Genomic DNA, 12,659 nt, shown 5'->3' on the forward strand with positions numbered 1-12,659 from the left:
TTGTTTTTAACCAAGAAGAGGTCGTCGAATAAATAGCAATTGACCAATTTGTGTTGAACTCCTTTAAGTTGATGGATACATGAAGCAGCAATTGAGGCGAAAACCAGTAAATACCGCAAGTATCTGCGAAAAACAGACGGGATAATGCTCATATTGATCAACTAAACCTCGAGTGGAAGCTTCAATTGAGTATATCTTGTGATCATGATGACCAAAGTTTGGAATATATCTTCACATTTGGTAATCGGCGAGAGGTTAAGGTTTATGAGAAATTATAATTGGGAAAAAATAATTGACCAATTTCGAATCATCACGTGAGCGTTGCTTGGGATTTTTGGTGTCTCGTATTGTGAACACTGAAATAAATTGAAAATGAATACGAGCGCAAAAGTTCTAGCAGAGCATGGTTTCGATCCACGGACCTCTGGGTTATGGGCCCAGCACGCTTCCACTGCGCCACTCTGCTTCTTCCATAACAATCACACATCATCAGTTTGTAAATCTGAATACAGAATCAAACTCGTACTTTTGTCGTTGTCGTGGAGTTATTGCGATATTTACACTATTTCTTCCATGATTAATTTCATCAAGATTTGGGTTTCGAATTTAAGCTTATAGCAAAATGTAAATCTACCGCACTCTCGGATTGCAAGCATCCAAATTTAAATGTGAACCCCCTCGATGAAATTTATGATAACGAAGAAAGCCATGTCTTTCAGCAGTGACGTTCTTTCGATTGCCACATCCCATGCATGTTGGCTAATTTCGGGGTTGTCTTTCTCCATGCATGTCATTTCAGGTTGGTGTTCTAACTTTAGTAGGGTAAACGGTACGTTTTAAGCCACCCCCAAAATTTTGGTTTACTTTTATTGTGTACACCTATACAGTAATATACTCAAAATCGAACTTTGACTGTTACAAAAGTGATACAATACAAGCGCAAAAAAAAAAGTCAAAGCTCAAATTCCAATTTTCATAGTGCAAAATTGCTAATTTTCGAAAATCCCTCTATAACTTTTGCTAAACTTTTATTTTTCAATAATTAAAGCGAAGTGCTAAGTTAAAAGTAAGTGCTAAGTTACTTCCGGTCTACTGCCGGTCCACTTCCGGTCCACTTCCGGTCTACTTCCGGTCTACTTCCGGTTTACTTCCGGTTTACTTGACAGACACTTGTGGGTTTCTGTGGTGTCTTCTGATTGGCTTACTGTTTCAGATGCGGTTTGCGCTTAGGCTACTTAAAGGGTTTTTGTATTACAAATTAGTTAATATTGTGAGAATAGTTGAAGAGTATAGAGGTGTTGTTCCAGTGCTCCTCAGTAGTCAGAGAAGGGGGTACGAGTAAATATTCTCCTCTCCCCAAAATCTAACAATTTCATAGTGAGCTCTCTTAGTGTAATTTAACTGATTTAAGCTGATTTTACAAGTTTAAAAACTGAAAATGTGTTTTACGCAAGAGTTCAAATTCCAATTTTATTGTATAAGAATTATTTTATAGTTGCAGAAGTTCAAAAAACACAGTTCTACTATTGCATTCCACAATATGTCTAAAAGTATATCGAACTAGACGGGTCTAATAATTTCTTAAATGCAATTATTTTTCCAAAGAAACTTCTGCAACACAGAAATGTTGGCAAGAATTCTCATCTAACTTAGTTGTTGACAAAATCAATAGTTTTGCATTCCAAATATTCTCCGAGTGTGCGTGCGTGTGTGTAGATGTGACGTCAAGTTCTTAAGAATGTCACGTCAATAATACTAGCTTGGGAAGGTCGTGACATATCTTTTTCTCTATAAAAAAGAGATAGAAGATCATGTAACTTGCTTGACGTAGACAGGATGTCAACAATGCATTCATAACTAACATGTGATTATTCAAAAATTCAAATAGTGCAGTGGATTTTAGGTCTCACCACTGAAGTTTCCCTTGCATAGGAGATCTTTATAAGTGTTTCTTATCCAATTTCATCTTTATTTTTATAAAATCTTATTAAATTTTGACTTGATTGTGAGTTTTGTGTTTTTCCCCGAGAAATTTTGGAAATTAATATAAATTATGTATTTTTAAATTATGTAACTTTCACCATTCACTTGTTTCTTCATCCCTTTTAGGCTAAAATATTTTCTTAAGAATCTTATTTTCAAATAGTCTTAATGTTAATGCAAGGGATCAAGTTTTCGCATCCATAGGCAAAATTATTGTTTTGTATATTTCAATTTTTAGTTTCTTAGATATTAAATAAAAATACAAAATTTTATGAAGAGAAAAATAATATGCATTAAGCTTTCTTTTTTCATTTCTTCTTTAATATCATTTTCATTTGTAAGTATTATTTAAATTTAAACATTAGATTAAACAAGTTAGTTTCGACCTGTATTTTTCTCTTTATTAATTTTCTTATTTGCTTTTAAAAAATATTTTAGCATTATTCTTAATTATATTTACATCATCTGCATATGCTAAACAGTTAAGTCACATTACCTCGTTAGTTTTTTACCTTCTTAACAGCATATTCTAAAGCAAAATTAAAAAGCAATAAATATGATGCATCTTTGTTTTATAACCTTTCATAAATTGCACATTTGTCAGACATATTAACAAGATTCTTAGGTATTCCAAATTCAAATAATTTATCTTTTTAGCATTTTTAAATTCAATCAAGTTAAAATCATTAAAGCAATTCTTCCATCTATTTAAAATAGTCAGCCATTTTTCATCAAGTTTATTTTAGGTTGCCACCCCTTTCTAAATTTATTTGCACCTCTGATAATTTTATTTCAATTGCATTAATTTTACTTTTCAAGTAATCTCTTTTTTGTACAATGCTATAGGTTAAAATTCATTATGAAGAAATAAATTTCATTTTTTAAAAAGTTCATTCTATGCCAGAAATTGTATTTTTTTTATAGTGCCATGTAATTTCATAACTAACTAACTCTCTAGTATTCTTAAACCCGAAGATTCATGCCTGCAGCAACACAGGCCTTCCATCTATCCATTTATATATTCTTAACCATCCCTAGCAATTTCCTTTAGATCCATCTCAATATTGTCCTTCTATCTTCGTCTAGGCCTGCTCTTACCATCAAATTTCCCAACAAAAATTCTGTAAACTCCTCTTTCCTCTTCTATTCGGGCTTTATACCACATAACCTGTCCACTTAAATCTTTTTTATTTAATTGTTCTAATAATATCTGGACATGAATATAAATTATGTAGTTCTAAATTATGTAACCTTCTCCACTAACCTATCTTCTCATCCCTTTTAAATCCAAATATTTTTCTAACAAACTTATTTTCAAATACTTTCAATTTATATTTGACCAAATTTCACATCCATATAATACTACAAGCAGAATTACTATTTTATATATTTTAACTTTTAATTTCTTAGAGAGAAATAACATGCATTTCCTGAATTAAGCATACTTTTTATTTTATTTCCTCTTTAATATAATTTTCATTTGTTAATATTAATCCTAAATATTTGAATTTGGAAACTAGTTCAAATAAGTTGTTATCATGTGTTTTCATAAGATATTAAATTTAGAATTTTTTAACTAAACAAAATAAGTTGTTTGTTATTTCATGTGATGCATGTTTGTCGTCCGTGTTGATGTTTTTTTTTGTTTGTTTTAATAGGATTCGAGTTCCTGAAGAGAGAAAAAAGAGGTTACATTTTTCGAGAATATCACGCATTCCATGTTTATAAATAATTACATTTTTAATAGAAAGCATACCTTTTATCAATATTTCATAAGATTTGGTTGCCTGCAAAAGTTAATCCGTTTATCTCCTTTTTAGTAATAGTATTTTATTTATATATCATGTCACGTTAGAAAACAGTTCGTGCCTCAGTCAAAGCGATAAGTTGTGTGATAATTCTGTCTGTTTCAGCATTTGACTTATACCAAACATCCGTATACCGTCTCCTTCCTTCCCTTGCCTCATAAAGCTCGTCCATCCTATCGGCCAATTTTTTGCTTGCAGCTCGAAAAAGAGACTCGGGATTTTGTAACTTTTTAATACCACTTATTTTGCGAAGATTGTCTATAAAAATCATCTCGCACGGTGGACGAAATTCAGGCACTATTTTGCTTAACTCAACAAGCCTCGCAACATCCTCACCTGTGTACTTAAAAATCTTGTATAGCAGTTCAAGTGGTAAGTCAGTTATACAAGTTGTCATTTTTTACAAGATGTTATTTAAATGAAAGTTTCTTAGTATTTATATATATAAATTTTCTCGGGGAAAAACACAAAACTCACAATCAAGTCAAAATTTAATAAGATTTTATAAAAATAAAGATGAAATTGGATAAGAAACACTTATAAAGATCTCCTATGCAAGGGAAACTTCAGTGGTGAGACCTAAAATCCACTGCACTATTTGAATTTTTGAATAATCACATGTTAGTTATGAATGCATTGTTGACATCCTGTCTACGTCAAGCAAGTTACATGATCTTCTATCTCTTTTTTATAGAGAAAAAGATATGTCACGACCTTCCCAAGCTAGTATTATTGACGTGACATTCTTAAGAAGTTGACGTCATATCTACACACACGCACGCACACTCGGAGAATATTTGGAATGCAAAACTATTGATTTTGTCAACAACTAAGTTAGATGAGAATTCTTGCCAACATTTCTGTGTTGCAGAAGTTTCTTTGGAAAAATAATTGCATTTAAGAAATTATTAGACCCGTCTAGTTCGATATACTTTTAGACATATTGTGGAATGCAATAGTAGAACCGTGTTTTTTGAACTTCTGCAACTATAAAATAATTCTTATACAATAAAATTGGAATTTGAACTCTTGCGTAAAACACATTTTCAGTTTTTAAACTTGTAAAATCAGCTAAAATCAGTTAAATTACACTAAGAGAGCTCACTATGAAATTGTTAGATTTTGGGGAGAGGAGGATATTTACTCGTACCCCCTTCTCTGACTACTGAGGAGCACTGGAACAACACCTCTATACTCTTCAACTATTCTCACAATATTAACTAATTTGTAATACAAAAACCCTTTAAGTAGCCTAAGCGCAAACCGCATCTGAAACAGTAAGCCAATCAGAAGACACCACAGAAACCCACAAGTGTCTGTCAAGTAAACCGGAAGTAAACCGGAAGTAGACCGGAAGTAGACCGGAAGCAAACCGGAAGTAAACCGGAAGTGGACCGGAAGTGGACCGGAAGTAGACCGGAGGTAACTTAGCACTTACTTTTAACTTAAAACTTCGCTTTAATTATTGAAAAATAAAAGTTTAGCAAAAGTTATAGAGGGATTTTCGAAAATTAGCAATTTCGCACTATGAAAATTGGAATTTGAGCTTTGACTTTTTTCTTGCGCTTGTATTGTATCACTTTTGTAACAGTCAAAGTTCGATTTTGAGTATATTACTGTATAGGTGTATACAATAAAAGTAAACCAAAATTTTGGGGGTGGCTTAAAACGTACCGTTTACCCTACTAACTTTCAGTCCACTTAAGGGCATGATCACATTGGTGAGGTATGGCGAATATTGCAAGTGTAGTTATCCACGTCATTTTCAACTCGATCTACAGCACTCATTCCTGTAGCAATGGACATTTCTACTCTTACCTAAAATATGATTTCAACTGTATCACTGCAAGTCATTCATTTTATATTTAAGTTGTGCAAAATAATTTGTGTTAATTCGAAATAGTTTGCGAGAAATTGGCCTTAGAAGTTGTGCCAAATTGATGCTGTACGTCACGAAACCTGAACCGTCTCTGATTGGATATTCCAGTTATGACGTTCTCGTTCGGCAATGAACTCGGTCGTCTGCTTAGCGCTCTAGAAATCCATGCACGAAGGCGTTCGTTGCTCCTCGTGTTCGTAACGCTGATTATTGCAAAGGATTTTCTGTGATTTTCAAAATGAAATTAACGTTTCGATTATGACATGCGAGAGATGTACGAAAGCCAATTTCGGCAATCTAACATGTGCAGATGCATTCACGGCAGCTCCATATTTTGCACAACTGATATTGGATGGAGCAGAGATAAGAGGAGCGGAAGCAGCGAGTTAAGTTTTGCAAGGGAAATTTGACATGGGGTTTAGTTTCATCGACAGCTTACTCAAGACTATTTAATATTATTCTGTCGAAAGTTTTTTCTCAGTAGCAATAACTCCTAATTTTGAGTGATTATTAGTAGCGCTGGTATTACTGCAGTGGCAATAAGTTTACCTGTTTTCCACGACATTATAAACCGACGTTTTTTTCTTTTTTCTTGTGAAGCTCAAAATAAATGTATGTAATGCAAATGTGCGTCGGGAAGGGCACGGGTTCGAACTGGTCCGTTGACCACCTTCTAGAAGTATTTTCTAATATTTTCAAGGTAATAGTATGTTAGCCTCCGTGGCGCAATCGGTTAGCGCGTTCGGCTGTTAACTGAAAGGTTGGTGGTTCAATCCCACCCGGGGTCGTTGTTTTTAACCAAGAAGAGGTCGTCGAATAAATAGCAATTGACCAATTTGTGTTGAACTCCTTTAAGTTGATGGATACATGAAGCAGCAATTGAGGCGAAAACCAGTAAATACCGCAAGTATCTGCGAAAAACAGACGGGATAATGCTCATATTGATCAACTAAACCGCGAGTGGAAGCTTCAATTGAGTATATCTTGTGATCATGATGACCAAAATTTGGAATATATCTTCACGTTTGGTAATCGGCGAGAGGTTAAGGTTTATGAGAAATTATAATTGGGAAAAAATAATTGACCAATTTCGAATCATCACGTGAGCGTTGCTTGGGATTTCTGGTGTCTCGTATTGTGAACACTGAAATAAATTGAAAATGAATACGAGCGCAAAAGTTCTAGCAGAGCATGGTTTCGATCCACGGACCTCTGGGTTATGGGCCCAGCACGCTTCCACTGCGCCACTCTGCTTCTTCCATAACAATCACACATCATCAGTTTGTAAATCTGAATACAGAATCAAACTCGTACTTTTGTCGTTGTCGTGGAGTTAGTGCGATATTTACACTATTTCTTCCGTGATTAATTTCATCAAGATTTGGGTTTCGAATTTAAGCTTATAGCAAAATGTAAATCTACCCCACTATCGAATTGCAAGCATCCAAATTTAAATGTGAACCCCCTCGATGAAATTTATGATAACGAAGAAAGCCATGCCTTTCAGCAGTGACGTTCTTTCGATTGCCACATCCCATGCATGTTGGCTAATTTCGGGGTTGTCTTTCTCCATGCATGTCATTTCAGGTTGGTGTTCTAACTTTCAGTCCACTTAAGGGCATGATCACATTGGTGAGGTATGGCGAATATTGCAAGTGTAGTTATCCACGTCATTTTCAACTCGATCTACAGCACTCATTCCTTTAGCAATGGACATTTCTACTCTTACCTAAAATATGATTTCAACTGTATCACTGCAAGTCATTCATTTTATATTAACGTTGTGCAAAATAATTTGTGTTAATTCGAAATAGTTTGCGAGAAATTGGCCTTAGAAGTTGTGCCAAATTGATGCTGTACGTCACGAAACCTGAACCGTCTCTGATTGGATATTCCAGTTATGACGTTCTCGTTCGGCAATGAACTCGGTCGTCTGCTTAGCGCCCTAGAAACCCATGCACGAAGGCGTTCGTTGCTCCTCGTGTTCGTAACGCTGATTATTGCAAAGGATTTTCTGTGATTTTCAAAATGAAATTAACGTTTCGATTATGACATGCGAGGGATGTACGAAAGCCAATTTCGGCAATCTAACATGTGCAGATGCATTCACGGCAGCTCCATATTTTGCACAACTGATATTGGATGGAGCAGAGATAAGAGGAGCGGAAGCAGTGAGTTAAGTTTTGCAAGGGAAATTTGACATGGGGTTTAGTTTCATCGACAGCTTACTCAAGACTATTTAATATTATTCTGTCGAAAGTTTTTCTCAGTAGCAATAACTCCTAATTTTGAGTGATTATTAGTAGCGCTGGTATTACTGCAGTGGCAATAAGTTTACCTGTTTTCCACGACATTATAAACCGACGTTTTTTTCTTTTTTCTTGTGAAGCTCAAAATAAATGTATGTAATGCAAATGTGCGTCGGGAAGGGCACGGGTTCGAACTGGTCCGTTGACCACCTTCTAGAAGTATTTTCTAATATTTTCAAGGTAATAGTATGTTAGCCTCCGTGGCGCAATCGGTTAGCGCGTTCGGCTGTTAACCGAAAGGTTGGTGGTTCGATCCCACCCGGGGGCGTTGTTTTTAACCAAGAAGAGGTCGTCGAATAAATAGCAATTGACCAATTTGTGTTGAACTCCTTTAAGTTGATGGATACATGAAGCAGCAATTGAGGCGAAAACCAGTAAATACCGCAAGTATCTGCGAAAAACAGACGGGATAATGCTCATATTGATCAACTAAACCGCGAGTGGAAGCTTCAATTGAGTATATCTTGTGATCATGATGACCAAAGTTTGGAATATATCTTCACATTTGGTAATCGGCGAGAGGTTAAGGTTTATGAGAAATTATAATTGGGAAAAAATAATTGAACAATTTCGAATCATCACGTGAGCGTTGCTTGGGATTTCTGGCGTCTCGTATTGTGAACACTGAAATAAATTGAAAATGAATATGAGCGCACAAGTTCTAGCAGGGCATGGTTTCGATCCACGGACCTCTGGGATATGGGCCCAGCACGCTTCCACTGCGCCACTCTGCTTCTTCCATAACAATCACACATCATCAGCTTGTAAATCTGAATACAGAATCAAACTCGTACTTTTGTCGTTGTCGTGGAGTTAGTGCGATATTTACACTATTTCTTCCGTGATTAATTTCATCAAGATTTCTGTTTCGAACTTAAGCTTATAGCAAAATGTAAATCTACCCCACTATCGGATTGCAAGCATCCAAATTTAAATGTGAACCCCCTCGATGAAATTTATGATAACGAAGAAAGCCATGTCTTTCAGCAGTGACGTTCTTTCGATTGCCACATCCCATGCATGTTGGCTAATTTCGGGGTTGTCTTTCTCCATGCATGTCATTTCAGGTTGGTGTTCTAACTTTAGTAGGGTAAACGGTACGTTTTAAGCCACCCCCAAAATTTTGGTTTACTTTTATTGTGTACACCTATACAGTAATATACTCAAAATCGAACTTTGACTGTTACAAAAGTGATACAATACAAGCGCAAAAAAAAAAGTCAAAGCTCAAATTCCAATTTTCATAGTGCAAAATTGCTAATTTTCGAAAATCCCTCTATAACTTTTGCTAAACTTTTATTTTTCAATAATTAAAGCGAAGTGCTAAGTTAAAAGTAAGTGCTAAGTTACTTCCGGTCCACTTCCACGTCCACTTCCGGTCTACTTCCGGTTTACTTCCGGTCTACTTCCGGTCTACTTCCGGTCTACTTCCGGTTTACTTCCGGTTTACTTGACAGACACTTGTGGGTTACTGTGGTGTCTTCTGATTGGCTTACTGTTTCAGATGCGGTTTGCGCTTAGGCTACTTAAAGGGTTTTTGTATTACAAATTAGTTAATATTGTGAGAATAGTTGAAGAGTATAGAGGTGTTGTTCCAGTGCTCCTCAGTAGTCAGAGAAGGGGGTACGAGTAAATATCCTCCTCTCCCCAAAATCTAACAATTTCATAGTGAGCTCTCTTAGTGTAATTTAACTGATTTTAGCTGATTTTACAAGTTTAAAAACTGAAAATGTGTTTTATGCAAGAGTTCAAATTCCAATTTTATTGTATAAGAATTATTTTATAGTTGCAGAAGTTCAAAAAACACAGTTCTACTATTGCATTCCACAATATGTCTAAAAGTATATCGAACTAGACGGGTCTAATAATTTCTTAAATGCAATTATTTTTCCAAACAAACTTCTGCAACACAGAAATGTTGGCAAGAATTCTCATCTAACTTAGTTGTTGACAAAATCAATAGTTTTGCATTCCAAATATTCTCCGAGTGTGCGTGCGTGTGTGTAGATGTGACGTCAACTTCTTAAGAATGTCACGTCAATAATACTAGCTTGGGAAGGTCGTGACATATCTTTTTCTCTATAAAAAAGAGATAGAAGATCATGTAACTTGCTTGACGTAGACAGGATGTCAACAATGCATTCATAACTAACATGTGATTATTCAAAAATTCAAATAGTGCAGTGGATTTTAGGTCTCACCACTGACGTTTCCCTTGCATAGGAGATCTTTATAAGTGTTTCTTATCCAATTTCATCTTTATTTTTATAAAATCTTATTAAATTTTGACTTGATTGTGAGTTTTGTGTTTTTCCCCGAGAAAATTTATATATATAAATACTAAGAAACTTTCATTTAAATAACATCTTGTAAAAAATGACAATTTGTATAACTGACTTACCACTTGAACTGCTATACAAGATTTTTAAGTACACAGGTGAGGATGTTGCGAGGCTTGTTGAGTTAAGCAAAATAGTGCCTGAATTTCGTCCACCGTGCGAGATGATTTTTATAGACAATCTTCGCAAAATAAGTGGTATTAAAAAGTTACAGAATCCCGAGTCTCATCAATCTAATAATATTTGGAAATTAATATAAATTATGTATTTTTAAATTATGTAACTTTCACCATTCACTTGTTTCTTCATCCCTTTTAGGCTAAAATATTTTCTTAAGAATCTTATTTTCAAATATTCTCAATGTTAATGCAAGGGATCAAGTTTTCGCATCCATAGGCAAAATTATTGTTTTGTATATTTCAATTTTTAGTTTCTTAGATATTAAATAAAAATACAAAATTTTATGAAGAGAAAAATAATATGCATTAAGCTTTCTTTTTTCATTTCTTCTTTAATATCATTTTCATTTGTAAGTATTATTTAAATTTAAACATTAGATTAAACAAGTTAGTTTCGACCTGTATTTTTTTCTTTATTAATTTTCTTATTTGCTTTTAAAAAATATTTTAGCATTATTCTTAATTATATTTACATCATCTGCATATGCTAAACAGTTAAGTCACATTACCTCGTTAGTTTTTTACCTTCCTAACAGCATATTCTAAAGCAAAATTAAAAAGCAATAAATATGATGCATCTTTGTTTTATAACCTTTCATAAATTGCACATTTGTCAGACATATTAACAAGATTCTTAGGTATTCCAAATTCAAATAATTTATCTTTTTAGCATTTTTAAATTCAATCAAGTTAAAATCATTAAAGCAATTCTTCCATCTATTTAAAATAGTCAGCCATTTTTCATCAAGTTTATTTTAGGTTGCCACCCCTTTCTAAATTTATTTGCACCTCTGATACTTTTATTTCAATTGCATTAATTTTACTTTTCAAGTAATCTCTTTTTTGTACAATACTATAGGTTAAAGTTCATTATGAAGAAATAAATTTCATTTTTTAAAAAGTTCATTCTATGCCAGAAATTGTATTTTTTTATAGTTCCATGTAATTTCATAACTAACTAACTCTCTAGTATTCTTAAACCCGAAGATTCATGCCTGCAGCAACACAGGCCTTCCATCTATCCATTTATATATTCTTAACCATCCCTAGCAATTTCCTTTAGATCCATCTCAATATTGTCCTTCTATCTTCGTCTAGGCCTGCTCTTACCATCAAATTTCCCAACAAAAATTCTGTAAACTCCTCTTTCCTCTTCTATTCGGGCTTTATACCACATAACCTGTCCACTTAAATCTTTTTTATTTAATTGTTCTAATAATATCTGGACATGAATATAAATTATGTAGTTCTAAATTATGTAACCTTCTCCACTAACCTATCTTCTCATCCCTTTTAAATCCAAATATTTTTCTAACAAACTTATTTTCAAATACTTTCAATTTATATTTGACCAAATTTCACATCCATATAATACTACAAGCAGAATTACTATTTTATATATTTTAACTTTTAATTTCTTAGAGAGAAATAACATGCATTTCCTGAATTAAGCATACTTTTTATTTTATTTCCTCTTTAATATAATTTTCATTTGTTAATATTACTCCTAAATATTTGAATTTGGAAACTAGTTCAAATAAGTTGTTATCATGTGATTTTAAAAGATATTAAATTTAGAATTTTTTAACTAAACAAAATAAGTTGTTTGTTATTTCATGTGATGCATGTTTGTCGTCCGTGTTGATGTTTTTTTTTGTATGTTTTAATAGGATTCGAGTTCCTGAAGAGAGAAAAAAGAGGTTACATTTTTCGAGAATATCACGCATTCCATGTTTATAAATAATTACATTTTTAATAGAAAGCATATCTTTTATCAGTATTTCATAAGATTTGGTTGCCTGCAAAAGTTAATCCGTTTATCTCCTTTTTAGTAATAGTATTTTATTTATATATCATGTCACGTTAGGAAAAAGTTCGTGCCTCAGTCAAAGCGATAAGTTGTGTGATAATTCTGTCTGTTTCAGCATTTGACTTATACCAAACATCCGTATACCGTCTCCTTCCTTCCCTTGCCTCATAAAGCTCGTCCATCCTATCGGCCAATTTTTTGCTTGCAGCTCGAAAAAGAGACTCGGGATTTTGTAACTTTTTAATACCACTTATTTTGCGAAGATTGTCTATAAAAATCATCTCGCACGGTGGACGAAATTCAGGCACTATTTTGCTTAACTCAACAAGCCTCGCAACATCCTCACCTGTGT

The 12,659-nt window shown here is 33.8% G+C and overlaps 2 non-coding genes across 2 annotated transcripts; both read left to right on the top strand.

Annotated features, from left to right (window-relative positions):
- The first annotated feature begins 6,384 nt into the window (after window positions 1-6,384).
- TRNAN-GUU (transfer RNA asparagine (anticodon GUU)) lies at window positions 6,385-6,458 on the top strand. The gene has a single exon. It is a non-coding gene; the product is annotated as a tRNA-Asn (tRNA).
- A 1,715-nt stretch (window positions 6,459-8,173) lies between these two features.
- On the top strand, window positions 8,174-8,247 carry TRNAN-GUU (transfer RNA asparagine (anticodon GUU)). Its single transcript has one exon. It is a non-coding gene; the product is annotated as a tRNA-Asn (tRNA).
- The last annotated feature ends 4,412 nt before the right edge of the window (window positions 8,248-12,659 follow it).

Source organism: Lepisma saccharinum, chromosome 16, assembly GCF_977018435.1.
Source record: "Lepisma saccharinum chromosome 16, izLepSacc3.1, whole genome shotgun sequence".
Taxonomy (NCBI): domain Eukaryota; kingdom Metazoa; phylum Arthropoda; class Insecta; order Zygentoma; family Lepismatidae; genus Lepisma; species Lepisma saccharinum.